Source organism: Lactuca serriola, chromosome 1 (genome assembly GCF_051521515.1).
Source record: "Lactuca serriola cultivar US96UC23 chromosome 1, Lser_US96UC23_V15, whole genome shotgun sequence".
NCBI lineage: Eukaryota > Viridiplantae > Streptophyta > Magnoliopsida > Asterales > Asteraceae > Lactuca > Lactuca serriola.
In genome coordinates, this window is record NC_136408.1 from 152,077,309 (window position 1) to 152,092,086 (window position 14,778).

General features: G+C 37.8%; 1 non-coding gene across 1 annotated transcript; it reads left to right on the plus strand.

The window, feature by feature from the left end:
- Nucleotides 1–340: 340 nt before the first annotated feature.
- Nucleotides 341–447, plus strand: LOC145080786 (small nucleolar RNA R71). Its single transcript, XR_013695371.1, has one exon. It is a non-coding gene; the product is annotated as a small nucleolar RNA R71 (small nucleolar RNA).
- The last annotated feature ends 14,331 nt before the right edge of the window (nt 448–14,778 follow it).

Consider the following 14,778-nt stretch of genomic DNA (forward strand, 5'->3'; position numbering starts at 1 on the left):
CATTTTTATCCAAATCACAATCCTTTGTGAGATGGGGCCCTCTACAATTCTCGCATCCAACTCGAATAACATGGATTGTTTGATCCATTTTTTTCATCCTTCTATCTAGACTATCGAGCTTAGCTATCACCGCCGCCATGCTATCATTTGCGAGTTCACTACCCCCCAACTTACTTCATTTCTTGGATTGTGGTATTTTCCAGAATGCTTAGAGAATTCTTCAATCAACTCCTTGATTACTGGGGGTGTCTTCTTCGTGAGCGGGCCTTGTGAATCGAGCAATTGCCTTGTGGTGACATTTACTCCATCATAGAAAATGGAGACCTATTGTTGGCTATTGAGGTCATGGTGTGGGCAATTTCTAAGAAGACCTTTGTACCTTTCCAAAGCTTCATAAAGAGATTCTCCGGGTTGTTGCTCGAAGTTGGTGATGGCTTTCTTCAACTTAGATATTTTGGAAGGCGGGCAAAAGTGGTCTATGAATTCTTCTTTCATCTTAGCCCATGTGGTGACTGATCCGGGAGGAAGTGACTTGAGCCAATCCTTTGCAGCACCTTTGAACATGACTGGAAGCATGCGAAGTAGCTGGGTCTCGCGAGGCACATTTGGTACATTGAAGTAGTCAGCCACATCATTTACTTCATCCAAGTGCTTGTAGGCGTCTTCATGGTCTTTCCCATAAAAAGGAATATCCTTGAGTTGAGCGAGAATATGGCCCTTTAGCTCGAAAGTAGCAGTTGCAGGAATTGCGGGTTGCACAAGTCCTGGGCCGGTGTCATCGTGCATCCTGTTCTTCCATTCCCCCATGGGGACTTCATCGATATTAGCCATAGCGATAGCTAAATCGTCTTCAAACTCGGGATTCATGCTCGTATGTGGGTTCTTCTTCTTCCTCGGTCTCGTACTCGGTGTCTTCTTGAATTGGATCTCCGATTGTCAAAGAGGCACTGGATGTTCCTGATTTGCTGCTCCTCTTCTTGCTGAAAACGGAGTTGAGGTTTTTGAGCGGTGAGTTCTTTGAAGAAGCGGATTCTCTAATGGTTTTGCCTTTGCTCCTCCTTAGTGTGGATTCCGGGTCTTCAAGAGGAGGGACCAGAGGTGTATCAGATCCTTGGGTCATGAAACAACTGTAAACAAAACAAAAAACGCGTAAAAAGAACAAAATTAAAATAAAAAAATTAAAACTGTAACAGCGATGTACTCGCCGAGTCGGCACGCGTGCACTCGACGAGTTCAAGGCAAAAACAGAAAAAATATTCCTAGTTACTTAAAAAACGGATTTTTATTGAAACTTATATTACTTACTAAATTACCTTTTAATTAACTTTGTATAAGATAAATCCCACACAAAGGATCGATTAAATTAGAATTTAATGTTAATTTTAGAACCATTCCCCGGCAACGGCGCCAAAAACTTGATGTGTGCAAACTCACTTAGTTTTAAACCTACTTTTAATTGTAAAATAAACACACAAAGGCAGTGGACCTATCAATTGTGGTATAGTTAAATAAGTAGGGTATCGAACACAGGGAACGGTAAATTAAAACTAAAAAACTAATTATATCTAAATTAATTAATAAGTAGGGGGTTTTCTCTAGTTTTACAAGACTAGAAACTTACTAACTATTACTTAATCTAAAAACTAGAAAAACAAAGAATTAACTAGATTCAATAATGGGAAGGAACTTCTATTTAGTTCAACTCAATTGATCCTATGGTTGATTTCAAGGTAATCGTGTAATGGATTAACTCTTTTGTTGGTTACCGATTCAAGTGACTAGATTCGCATTCGCTACACTAATCCTTAGTGAATAAACTAACTCAAACAGTGATCAGTTGTCTAATTTAATTCAATTCACTATATTAATTATTCGGGTTAATTTAGACTTGCAATAGTTAACTAATTTGGTCCTTTAATTAACTTCTTGTTGATGGTCATCACACAAGCTCACACATGAATTTACTAAATTTTCTTATTAATTCTAGTTTCATGTTCATTAATCCTAGACATATGACAAAGTGGTCACATAGCATATGAGGTTGATAATCAAAAGATTTTCATGCTATTTAATTACCTTCCTATTAACAGAAAATTAATTATCATTCACATACAAGCTTCTTTAGCAAGCTAAAATAACAAAAATCACCAACTAAGAATTAATCCTACCAATAATCAAACCATAGTCTCAATTTTGTATCCCCAAACAGAAGTTTAAGAGTTTTAGCTCATGATTGAAGTAAATAACAACAAACAAACGAATTCTAATTGTCCAGCCATAATGGAAAACAAAAGATTAAGTAGAATGATGAAATTTACCTCAAATCTCCTTCAGAATTGGATTCGAGCTTGTATCTTCGTTCTCTAGGGTTTTTCTGGTTCTTCAATCGCAGCTAATCTCTCCAGAAGGGTTCCAGAATTTCCCTCTATCGTTCTGAGAAGTTATCTTTATATATGCGAAATGACTTGTCGAGTCAGGTGCTGACTCGTCGAGTCCATCTCTCAATCCACGTATGCGATAAGTCCATCTCTCAATCCATTGCATTAATAAAATAATTATTGTACAATTGTATTCTGTCAAATTTTGATAAACACTAAAGCATAAATCAAAATGAAAGATAAGTCTTGAATAAGCTCCATCTTCCTTTCTCCTTGCATCGGTACCTGTCTATAATGACCTGAGGATACAAGAAATTTTGAAAGCGAGTATCAGCTTTAAAGCTGGTGAGATCATAAGTATTTAGTGACTTAATTTGTATGTAAGAATTTGTAAGTCTATGTATTGTAAGAATTTTTAAGTGTATATGAACTGTAAGTATTTGTAAATGTTTGAAAAACTCTAGAATCCCTATGATTCCTTCTAGTATATGAAGGTGTCTTCTACCAAGACCTATCTGTTCTGTGTGTGTGTGGCTCTTGTAAGAGTATGTATTTTCCCAAAGTATAACTATCATTATCCAAAAATATAGTTTGTACATTTATGTTTAAGTGAGGTTATCACTAAAATATGTAATGGAAAAATTAACGTAGTACTAAAACGTAGCTCTAAAAGGGCTACTACCGTACTAACTACCTTGAGCCGGATTTTAGGCAAAGGCACTATGTGATAAATTGCGCCTTACTATCGACTAGTAACAACGACATAATGAATGGTCGTAATAAAGAAATGACATTTGGCACCCGCAGACCTGTCGGTCCAGCTGTAGCTAGCAGCAAGGTGTAGGATTGTCAATCCAGCATAGGTCTATATGCAAACTCAACGCTCCCCCTTCAAGAGACTCTGGCCGCAAGTCATGTCATGAGGTTTTAAGTCATGCTCCGATTTAAATCACATAAATCAACGTATTCTCGTATTTGTAATGTAATGTACTGTTCTAGCTGTAATGTAATAAACTGTTCTAGCAAGTATAGTAATGTAATGAACTGTTCTAGCAAGTATAGTAATGTAATGAACTGTTCTAGCAAGTATAGTATTGTAATGAACTGTAATGTTCTACGCGTGCTAGCTATAATGTATGTTCTCTCTATCTAGCAAGTGTAGTAATGTAAACGTTCTAGTATAGTTGTACATGTTCTCGTCCTAGTATAGCTGTATATGTAATGTACAGTAATGTTCTAGAAAGTATTGACTCATGAATGAACTGACTCATTGTATGATATCGCGTTCTAGTAATGGTTCTAGTATCTTCCTGAACTACCCATATGGTAGCTTACTAGTAATCTAAGTGATACGTATGGATGTGGTTGTATACCCTTGCTACCCAAGGGCATAAGATGAACTGGAAGGACCCTTTTATGACTTTATATGTACATGATATATAACTAATATTTAAACGACCTTCGGACGAGTATCCGATATCCCACCAGACCACATCTCAAGCGCGAAAAGGAAATAGGGTGGATAGCCTTCCTAAGTCTTTTAAACATTTCTTATATAACTATACATATAGAGGCATGCAATTTATAATATAAAAGCATAAATAAGTTTGGTAAAACATTTGAAGCATAAATATTAGTTTAAGGAAAGATTGACTTGATGTCAATCTATAAAACAATTTGAAGACATAAGTTTGATAAAACAATATAAGTACAAGGAAACATTTGTTTGATAAAACAATATAAGTACAAGGAACATTTGTTTGATAAAACATTATAAGTACAAGGAACATTTGTTTGATAAAACAATATAAGTACAAGGAACAGGTACAGTGTAATAAGTAGTTTGAAACATATAAAATGTTTATAAAAATCATTTGAAGGAAACTGTTTGGTAAAACGGCTAATGAGTAGCCAAATCTTTTGAATGCTGTATATTAATCACATGTGATTGATGTAATAAGTAATATAACCCTACTTACTAATCACATGTGAGTGACATAATAAGTAGCATGATTCTACTTGTATCCCCCCCCCCCCATAAAACATTTAAAATAGTTTAAAACATTAGTTAAGGGGTATGAACTCACCTGCAGTAAGTGACTGGAATTGGACGGGCTGTTATCGTACGGAAGGATCGGACAAGTGCTTGGTGTCAAGTGAAGACTTAGACACACACAATGATCCTAATTACATAATAAAACATATGTATATAAATAATTAGTGATTATAACACTAATTATGCAAGTAATAACATTTAAGCGCAAGGAAAACACTTTTGGTCAAGTGTTAGGAGGCTAATGGGTTGCAACAAAGAAGTGCAATGCCCCCAATGGGAGTTTAAGGTCAAAAGACCATATTCATTGGAGTTTACGGCCCAGGGGAGTAAGCTCCTGGCCGTAAACTCTCAACCAAGTCACGAAATGGTGCATAGAATTTCTACAACTCTAGAGGGGAATTGTTTCTAGGCTTAACAAGTGATTAAGGTACCATATTGACTCCTATGGGGATTTTACGGCCCAAATACCCTTTTCCCTTGGAGTTTACGGCCGTAAACTCCCTTGGTAGGGTTCTTATTGTCCTTTCAAGTCTCTATAGCAACTAAGAACAATTCTTGGCTTCAACACTTGTCTTAAAGAGGGTTTATGGCACCAAATGGTACCATTATATGGAGTTTACGGCCATAGAACTCTTTGGGCCGTAAACTCCCTCACACATGAGGTTCTAAGAATTTTAACTAGTCCAAAACTCATCTAGGTACTTGCCCTAAAAGTCTCTTGGCCTAAGGAAGTGTCTAGGGTGTCCTTTGACCCCTTAATAGGAGTTTATGGCCCAAGAAATACCCTTGGCCGAAAACTCTTCAACACTTGTGCTTTTCATGAGTTTTCTAGGTCCTTAACACATTAAGGTATTTGCCTAAAATGAAGACTAAGCCTTAGGAAGAGTTTGAAGGGGTTTTGGCACTTAATCTTGGAGTTTACGGCCCAAGGAGCTACTTAGCCGTAAACTCCCTTCTAGAATTGATTTCTAATTGTTTTGTTGGCCTAAATCATGAGTTTAAGGCTTCTAGGTTTTTGTTCTAAGGCTAAAGGAACATTAGGCACTCATTTGTGCCCTTTACTTGGAGTTTACGGCCCAAGAGGTGTTCCTTGGCCGTAAACTCCTCAAACTACTTGGTTTTGATTTGTTTCTAGCCTCTAATGCTCATACATAAAGTCCTTAGTTAGATGCCTAACACGGAAATGGGACTAGGTGGCCTTTAGGCTTGATTTTGGAGTTTACTCCCCAAGAACGTTCTTGGGCGGTAAACTCCCGGATCTTGTAGTTTGGACATGTAAACAATGTTATTTAGCATATAACAAGTATTAAAACACATCTATGAAAGTAGACTCACAATCTGGGATGAAAACCCGAAGATCCGTGAGAGAGTATTTGGCTTTTCTCTAATTGGAAATCAAATAATGAACCAATTTGGTTCAGAATTCTATTTATAGTCCAGAGATTTTTGGCAGAAAATATTTCTATTCTCGGAAAGGATTCTAATGATCTAGGGTAATGGAATTACAGTGTTGCACCTAATCCTAGTGCAACCACTCTCCTAATATCTCTTTAGGTGTAAAACCCTAAAAAATGCCAAACTTATTCCATAAGTTTGAATTTTCACTGTAACTACTCTACTACTATTGGATTGATATGGTTTGAGTTGAATGGAAAATTTCGGGTTGTCACATCATCCCCCTGTTAAAGGGAATTTCGTCCCGAAATTAGAATTTAGGCAAGGAAGTATGCACGAATGATCGAGTCGTGAGGAGGAAACTTCCTAATCGATTGGTTCTAGCGTACTTAAGTGAAATCGGGCTCTCGGTTGGTATCCCAACGAACCTTCACTAATTGGCGCGTCGTTGCTTCGTCCGCTTGACCTCTCGGTCGAGGGTCACTACGGTTCTAGTACGAAGGCGAAGATCTCGTCGAGTGGACTTGCAAGAGTCCTAACGGAAAGGTATGGTTTCACGATCGAGATGCGAAGGGTAGAATGTACGCTACTGAGTTGGCGGGGTAGGTCTAGTTTGAGCGAGGCATAGGGCCGATTCTAATAAGAATCTCAGAGGTCCTATCTATCTTGGATTTAGCTTCCCACGCTTTACGAAGCGTATTAAGCCATTCCCATAGTGAGTTATCCTAAAGAACTTGGTCACTCACTTGGAATCTCAAAGGTTCCTTTTCTTGCGGTAGGTCGGTAAGACCTAGGATTTGGCGAAAAAAAAAATGACGGCGTCTCTAGTGTTGATGAATGCTCAATGGTTTTTGACAAATTGAAAGAGTACTTAAAATTTCCCACATTACTAACAGTGTGCCATAGAAATTTGACTCTTCAATTTCAAAACTCGTGCCTAGAGAACTTCACGAGAAGTTCCTCTGAAGGAATGTTCCCATGGGCTTTCTTCTTACTACGAGGGTAGATAAGTAAGTCATTTCATGGAGAAATGACGAATTGATCCAAGTAAGAAAGACATAACCCTATTCATTTAGCTCATGAAAACCATGGGTGTACTGGTCCTATCCGAAGGGTATCACTACGGACTCGAAGTGTCCGCATCGAATTCGGAAGATAGTCTTCTAGACATCCTTCCCTAACACATCGAACTGGTGATATTCGGATCTCAGGTCCATTCCTGGAAGAAATTCTTTCCTATTGTTTGCTCAACCATTTCGTCTATGCGAGGCAGAGATAACGATATCTATGGAAATCTTTGACGGAGTCCTTGTTATCCGAGGTACATACGATGCGATCCATCGATCTCTGGAAGAATTTGACCGAGGTTCTCTAGGGTGAGAAACCTAGTCTTCTAATTCTATTTTTGTGTAGTTCGTTAAGTTGTCCGGACTGTTCTTATATCTTCGTGGGTGTTTAAACTATAGGGCGATCTGTCTTCGGGAGTCATACTGGGTTCTAAGTTTGTTCACATGACGATGTGATTACTCGTATACTTAGGCAGTTCTCCGTCCTGAAGTCCATTTTAGAATTCATACATGGTTTCACAATCACAATTTCGGGTATACGAGTCGTATTTAATTAAGATTGAAAAGGTAGTCGAATAACTGATTCTTCTTTAAGCTCGCATCCCATCGGGGAAAAAAGAAGTTAAAGTGGAATCATCAATTCTAAACCTGTAGAAGCTTGATTATATATAACTCTTACATATACCTTCCTCAGTGATAGATCATCCGCATGAATTCCTGGATTGAACTTGACGTACTGCACGAGTGGTACTTCGGGGATTTCTTCGGAAAGGAAATAACTAAGAGGTACTCCTGGAATGAGTACTTCGGGGATTTCTTCGGAAAGGAAATAACTAAGAGGTACTCCTGGAATGAGTACTTCAGGGATTTCTTCGGTAAGAAATTAACTAGGAGGTACTCCTGGAATGAGTACTTCGGGGATTTCTGATATGACGGCTTCGCTGGAAAAGTGATCTAGAAGAAAGAGATGTACGTATGAAGCTGTTTTGGCGTCGATCAAATTGAATCTGATTGTATGATAATGTCGGAATCATACAGAAACTTTAAAGACATTAGAATTAAACATAAGACGGTTACAGACAAAACACAACTATGCAACCATGAACAGAGTTACAGTACTTTAGATTTACCACAAGACTATTGCTGCAAATAAGATATACTACAAAAGACAAGTATACGCAGCACGAGACTCCCTATACAGACAGGATCTCACAAAAGGTAAGGCTCTAGTTGCACTAGTTCTGGATAGTTTATAAGTCTGTTACAACGAAACTCCTTAATTACATTAACGTGGTTCCTGAGCAGGCTCTCCTGCAGCTGTGATCCTGAGAATCCTCCCATCTACGCCAGAGTTCTTTGTTATCGGGCAATCTTTCTTGAAGTGCCCTATCTCACCACATTGGTGGCATGACTGGCTAGTACTAGCTTTGGTGATGGGATTTCAGTGCTTAGCCAATTTTATGTGCACATGAGTGCCTTCCTCGTTACTCCACCTTGAAAATTGCTTCTTAAATCGTTCTGCGTTATAACTCATCTTATGCGCAGGGTTAGTCTCGATGAAAGGGACTTGAGTGATGGGTCATTTCGGTGCTCCACAGTCACGAGCGTGATGCCCTATGTTTAGGCAATTGCAACATTGCATCTCATGGCAAGTCCCATGATGATGGAAACTACACTTATCACACTTCGGGAGTTTTCCCTCATATGGCCTGCGCGGTACTGGAACGGCAGGGGTTTCCACTTGCTGCTGTTGTATAGCCATCTTTTGGGCTTTCTTGCGTTCTTTCCGGGTTTGATGCTTTCGTTTCTTGTTCTCTGCTTTCTGGCTTTGCGAGCCTGTGACTGTTACTGTTTTGGTGACTTCCTAGATGGATATCATGATTGGGAGCTTCATTCCCATCAGCAATATCGACTGTGCTGATAGCGCTACGGTGCGCAATAACCGCGGTTACGGCAGCTACTACGGCAGCTGTAAATGCCGTTTGAAAGGTAGCGGCGTCCATAGTAAAAGTAGAGGTCTCGTTGCTTGGCTGGTTGTTTCCGGATGACGACATGATTCTCAAACACGAAAGAGTACAAGTTTTGTGAGCGATTCTAGTCGACCCTGATGTACTTAGATTGTTCATGAAAAGAGTAAGAGTATGTTCTCGAAAGTTTGACCAACATCCCTATGATGCAGTCCTAGTAAAGAATAAAAGTATGTTTGCGAAGGTTTGACCTACATCTCCTTGATGCAGTCCTAGTAAAGAATAAAAGTATGTTTGCGAAGGTTTGACCTACATCTCCTTGATGCAGTCCTAGTACGGTGTGGTAGTATGTTCGTAGAATGGTCTCAAGACGTTTGTCGTTCGAGCTGAGGTATCGTGGGTTGGTGAATAACAAGATCCAACCACTGATAGAGACTTGGAAATGTTCCCGGAGCTAAATCACCATAGTCCAATGACTTGACTAAAGTATGATTCAGATAGACTCCAATGAAAGTAAGATAAAAGTACTTGGATGAAGAACGACACAGAAGTTAGCCGGCTGTCAATACCTTTGATATTCGCGATGTAAAGATTTAGGAAAATGACCTTGTAAAGGTCTTACATCATATCCACAGAAGATAGTTCCTGACAACATAAAGACCTAACTAAAGTACTTATGGTAAACGATAATTTCATAGAAAATGCCACATCGTGCATAGACAGAAAACGATTCCTTTTTATAAGGGAAATAAAGTAAAGCGTCTACTACTGGCGACGGTCATCCCTCTGGTGAACTCTTAGTTCAACCAATTGACGTTCCATTTCAAGTAGGTGTCTTTCGCACACCATATGGCGTACTCGGAGCCCTATGACTTCGGCTCGTGATTCAGCCAGTGCTTGCAACAGGGTTTCATGGTTTCTCACTGATCTCTCGTGAGCATCCTCTAGACGAACGGTGCGGAGGGTATGCATTCTAGCATAGGCGACTATTTCTGAAAGCTGATGTCGGGCTGTCGTGCCTTGAATCTCATTTCAGGCCACTCCGCGGACCAAGATTGGCAAGACTATATCTGCCAAGCCTTCATTGCTTCAAGTTATAAAAACTTCGGTCGCCATCAAGTAGCATAGACTGCTCTTGTCCTTGGCTCCATATTTCCAAGCATTCCACTCACTCAGGGTCGGGCCATGAAAAGCCGGACGAGGGTTAGGAATTGGATAGTAGCTGCTTGGGTAGGTTCTCAACCTCTGGTTCGGAGTTAGTATCATACGAAAGGTCTTTATCATGGAAATCATCCGAGGGGATAGGATGATCATTCTCTGGTTCTTCTCCAAACCAACCAGCTATGACTTCATTCGGAAGATACTGGTTGTACAGGGGATGGAGTCCAGCTATGATTTCTATGCGAGAATTTAGTGTAAGTGGATAATTATTAGACGAACTATCTAGATAATTATTTAGAAAACCCTCATTAGTTACATCGCTATTTGTGAAGTGCATACCAGCTATGTGTAATCTAAACAGGATAGACCGTCGAATAAGTGACCTTATTTCCAAATTCACACAGAATAGGGGTAAGGCAAAATTATCACTGATTCTAAGTCTATAACATCCTAATTACATGTAGCCTTAGTGTATCCACTTAGCAACTATCAACTTAGTAATGAAAATCCCGTTTTAATTCTCAAGTATAAAGTACTTATAGTAACACCAAATACTCCTATAGTATTTTAAATTTGTAATGTTATGTTCTATTGTTCTCATTGTGGTAGGGTTGGTAAGATTTTAGCATTGTTGCAACCACACACTTAAACTTAGGCACATGCTAGTCAACCCTCGGATAATATAGGTGATCAGGCTATATCTTCCCAGTTTTGACCATATGTCTCTAAGCCCACTTGTGTTGTCCAACCATCGTAATTCTTTTGTATTGTCCTAGTGACACTGATTTTAGTATGAATGCAGCACGTATACTTTATTAAATATTTTATTATTTAAAGTATAAACTCTTGGTTAGAGTATTTTTAATCCCTTATTTATTTATAGTTAGTATATCTTTTATGGGTTGATATACTTAATTCATTATAAACAATGCTCTGATACCAATCTGTCACACCCCAAAACCAAGAACGGCGGAAACGTTCTGGGACAGAGGACGTCATGTATAATATCAACAACAATGTAAAGTAGTAAACAAGCAACAACATCATCCATTGCATTAATAAAATAATTATTATACAATTGTATTCTGTCAAATTTTGATAAACACTAAAGCATAAATCAAAATGAAAGATAAGTCTTGAATAAGCTCCATCTTCCTTTCTCCTTGCATCGGTACCTGTCTATGATGACCTGAGGATACAAGTAATTTTGAAAGCGAGTATCAGCTTTAAAGCTGGTGAGATCATAAGTATTTAGTGACTTAATTTGTATGTAAGAATTTGTAAGTCTATGTATTGTAAGAATTTGTAAGTGTATATGAACTGTAAGTATTTGTAAATGTTTGAAAAACTCTAGAATCCCTATGATTCCTTCTAGTATATGAAGGTGTCTTCTACCAAGACCTATCTGTTCTGTGTGTGTGTGGCTCTTGTAAGAGTATGTATTTTCCCAAAGTATAACTATCATTATCCAAAAATATAGTTTGTACATTTATGTTTAAGTGAGGTTATCACTAAAATATGTAATGGAAAAATCAACGTAGTACTAAAACGTAGCTCTAAAAGGGCTACTACCGTACTAACTACCTTGAGCCGGATTTTAGGCAAAGGCACTATGTGATAAATTGCGCCATACTATCGACTAGTAACAACGACATAATGAATGGTCATAATAAAGAAATGACGTTTGGCACCCGTAGACCTGCCGGTCCGGCTGTAGCTAGCAGCAAGGTGTAGGATTGTCAATCCAGCATAGGTCTATACGCAAACTCAACGCTCCCCCTTAAAGAGACTCTGGCCGCAACTCAAGTCATGAGGTTTTAAGTCATGCTCCGATTTAAATCACAGAAATCAACGAATTCTCGTATATGTAATGTAATGTACTGTTCTAGCTGTAATGTAATGAACTGTTCTAGCAAGTATAGTAATGTAATGAACTGTTCTAGCAAGTATAGTAATGTAATGAACTATTCTAGCAAGTATAGTATTGTAATGAACTGTAATGTTCTACGTGTGCTAGCTGTAATGTGTGTTCTCTCTATCTAGCAAGTGTAGTAATGTAAACGTTTTAGTATAGTTGTACATGTTCTCGTCCTAGTATAGCTGTATATGTAATGTACAGTAATGTTCTAGAAAGTATTGACTCATGAATGAACTGACTCATTGTATGATATCGCGTTCTACTAATGGTTCTAGTATATTCTTAAACTACCCATATGGTAGCTTACTAGTAATCTAAGTGGTACGTATGGACGTGGTTGTATACCCTTGCTACCCAAGGGCATAAGATGAACTGGAAGGACCCTTTTATGACTTTATATGTACACATGATATATAACTAATATTTAAACGACCTTCGGACGAATATCCGATATCCCACCAGACCACATCTCAAGCACGAAAAGGAAATAGGGTGGATAGCCTTCCTAAGTCTTTTAAACATTTCTTATATAACTATACATATAGAGGCATGCAATTTATAATATAAAAGCATAAATAAGTTTGCTAAAACATTTGAAGCATAAATATTAGTTTAAGGAAAGATTGACTTGATGTCAATCTATAAAACAATTTGAAGACATAAGTTTGATAAAACAATATAAGTACAAGAAAACATTTGTTTGATAAAACAATATAAGTACAAGGAACATTTGTTTGATAAAACAATATAAGTACAAGGAACATTTGTTTGATAAAACAATATAAGTACAAGCAACATTTGTTTGATAAAACAGTATAAGTACAAGGAACATTTGTTTGATAAAACAGTTGTAAATAAGTTTGAAATATGATAAACAGAGTAAGAGGTACAGTGTAATAAGTAGTTTGAAACATATAAAATGTTTATAAAAATCATTTGAAGGAAACTGTTTGGTAAAACGGCTAATGAGTAGCCAAATCTTTTGAATGTTGTATATTAATCACATGTGATTGATGTAATAAGTAATATAACCCTACTTACTAATCACATGTGATTGACATAATAAGTAGCATGATTCTACTTGTATCCCCCCCCCCCATAAAACATTTAAAATAGATTAAAACATTAGTTAAGCGGTATGAACTCACCTGCAGTAAGTGACTGGAATTGGACGGGCTGTTATCGTACGGAAGGATCGGACAAGTGCTTGGTGTCAAGTGAAGACTTAGACACACACAATGATCCTAATTACATAATAAAACATATGTATATAAATAATTAGTGATTATAACACTAATTATGCAAGTAATAACATTTAAGCGCAAGGAAAACACTTTTGGTCAAGTGTTAGGAGGCTAATGGGTTGCAACAAAGAAGTGCAATGCCCCCAATGGAAGTTTAAGGTCAAAAGACCATATTCATTGGAGTTTACGGCCCAGGGGAGTAAGCTCCTGGCCGTAAACTCTCAACCAAGTCACGAAATGGTGCATAGAATTTCTACAACTCTAGAGGGGAATTGTTTCTAGGCTTAACAAGTGATTAAGGTACCATATTGATGTTGGATAAGGTGTCTAAGTCCATAAGTATTTCTGGTATGTACTTGACCCGACCCGGCATGGTCCATTTGGGTTGCATGGCACCATGCAATTGGATAAACTAAATGAGAGAAATAACGCTTGGAGATTATTAATATATTATAAGTTCTAATATATTAATAATATTATTTGATTAGTTTGATCAAGAATTAATTTAGAATTAATTAAGTGATCAAAAGATAACTAATTAAATATATGGGTTGATTAAGTAAATCATCCATATCTTGTATAGTGGGCTAAAAGGCTCCATGGATCATCAAGTTGGGTTCCACCCATAGGATGCTCCATGGATGCTCCATGGGAGTTACAAACCCATGGGTCATGGAAATGAAGAGTCATGACACATTAGGGTTTAACCCTAGATGTGTCAACACTATATAAGAAAGATAATCTCCACCAAAATCGGTTGACACACTAAGGAATAAGAGGGCTTGGCCGATTTGAAGAAGTGAGTATACTCTCATAAGTTCTTCCAAGAGCATTTGGTGTTGTGTGAAGCATTTGAGGCATCACCACTTGAGGTGGTAGGCTCACAAGGTTTCAAGGAACACAAGCAACAACAAGGTAAGTTATTCTATCTATACTTTATGTTAAAATTGTTCCCCATGTATGCTAGATAGGATATAACCTTGGAATTCAACTTTGCATGACAAATTAGACAAACATAGATCCAAGGTTATTAGGGTTGCATGTACACTTAGGAAGTGTTAGAATGCTCAAAACCCATCAGTGGTATCAGAGCCTAGGCTTGTTTGTTCTTATTTGTGCTTAAAAGTTGAAAACAGGATCGAAAATTTGCTGTCTGCGATCGGACTCGTCGAGTCCATAGGGGGGACTCGTCGAGTCCATGTGTATCTTCAACCAACTCGGCGAGTCATGCTCATGCACTCGGCGAGTAGGGTCGAATGAGTGCAGAATTTCGATTCAGTTGCTGGAAAATGATTAGAAACATTACCCTAAACTGTTTTAGTAAATATAAACTTGTTTTTGGTGGTGTAATGTTTTACTAATTCATTTACAACAACTAGTTATCAAAATTACAAAGTTTTATGTAATTTTGATTATGTTCATATTCATGTTCTTGTTCTTATGATGTTTTAGATGATCATAGGAATTATTTGTAACCTATTTGGTAGTTTAATTCTTGATCATAATGTGTTTTAATGGAGTCCATAACTTATCCTTAAGTTATGGAAAACCAAGAGTCACTTGAGTTAAAAAAAAACCATTAAGAAAACACA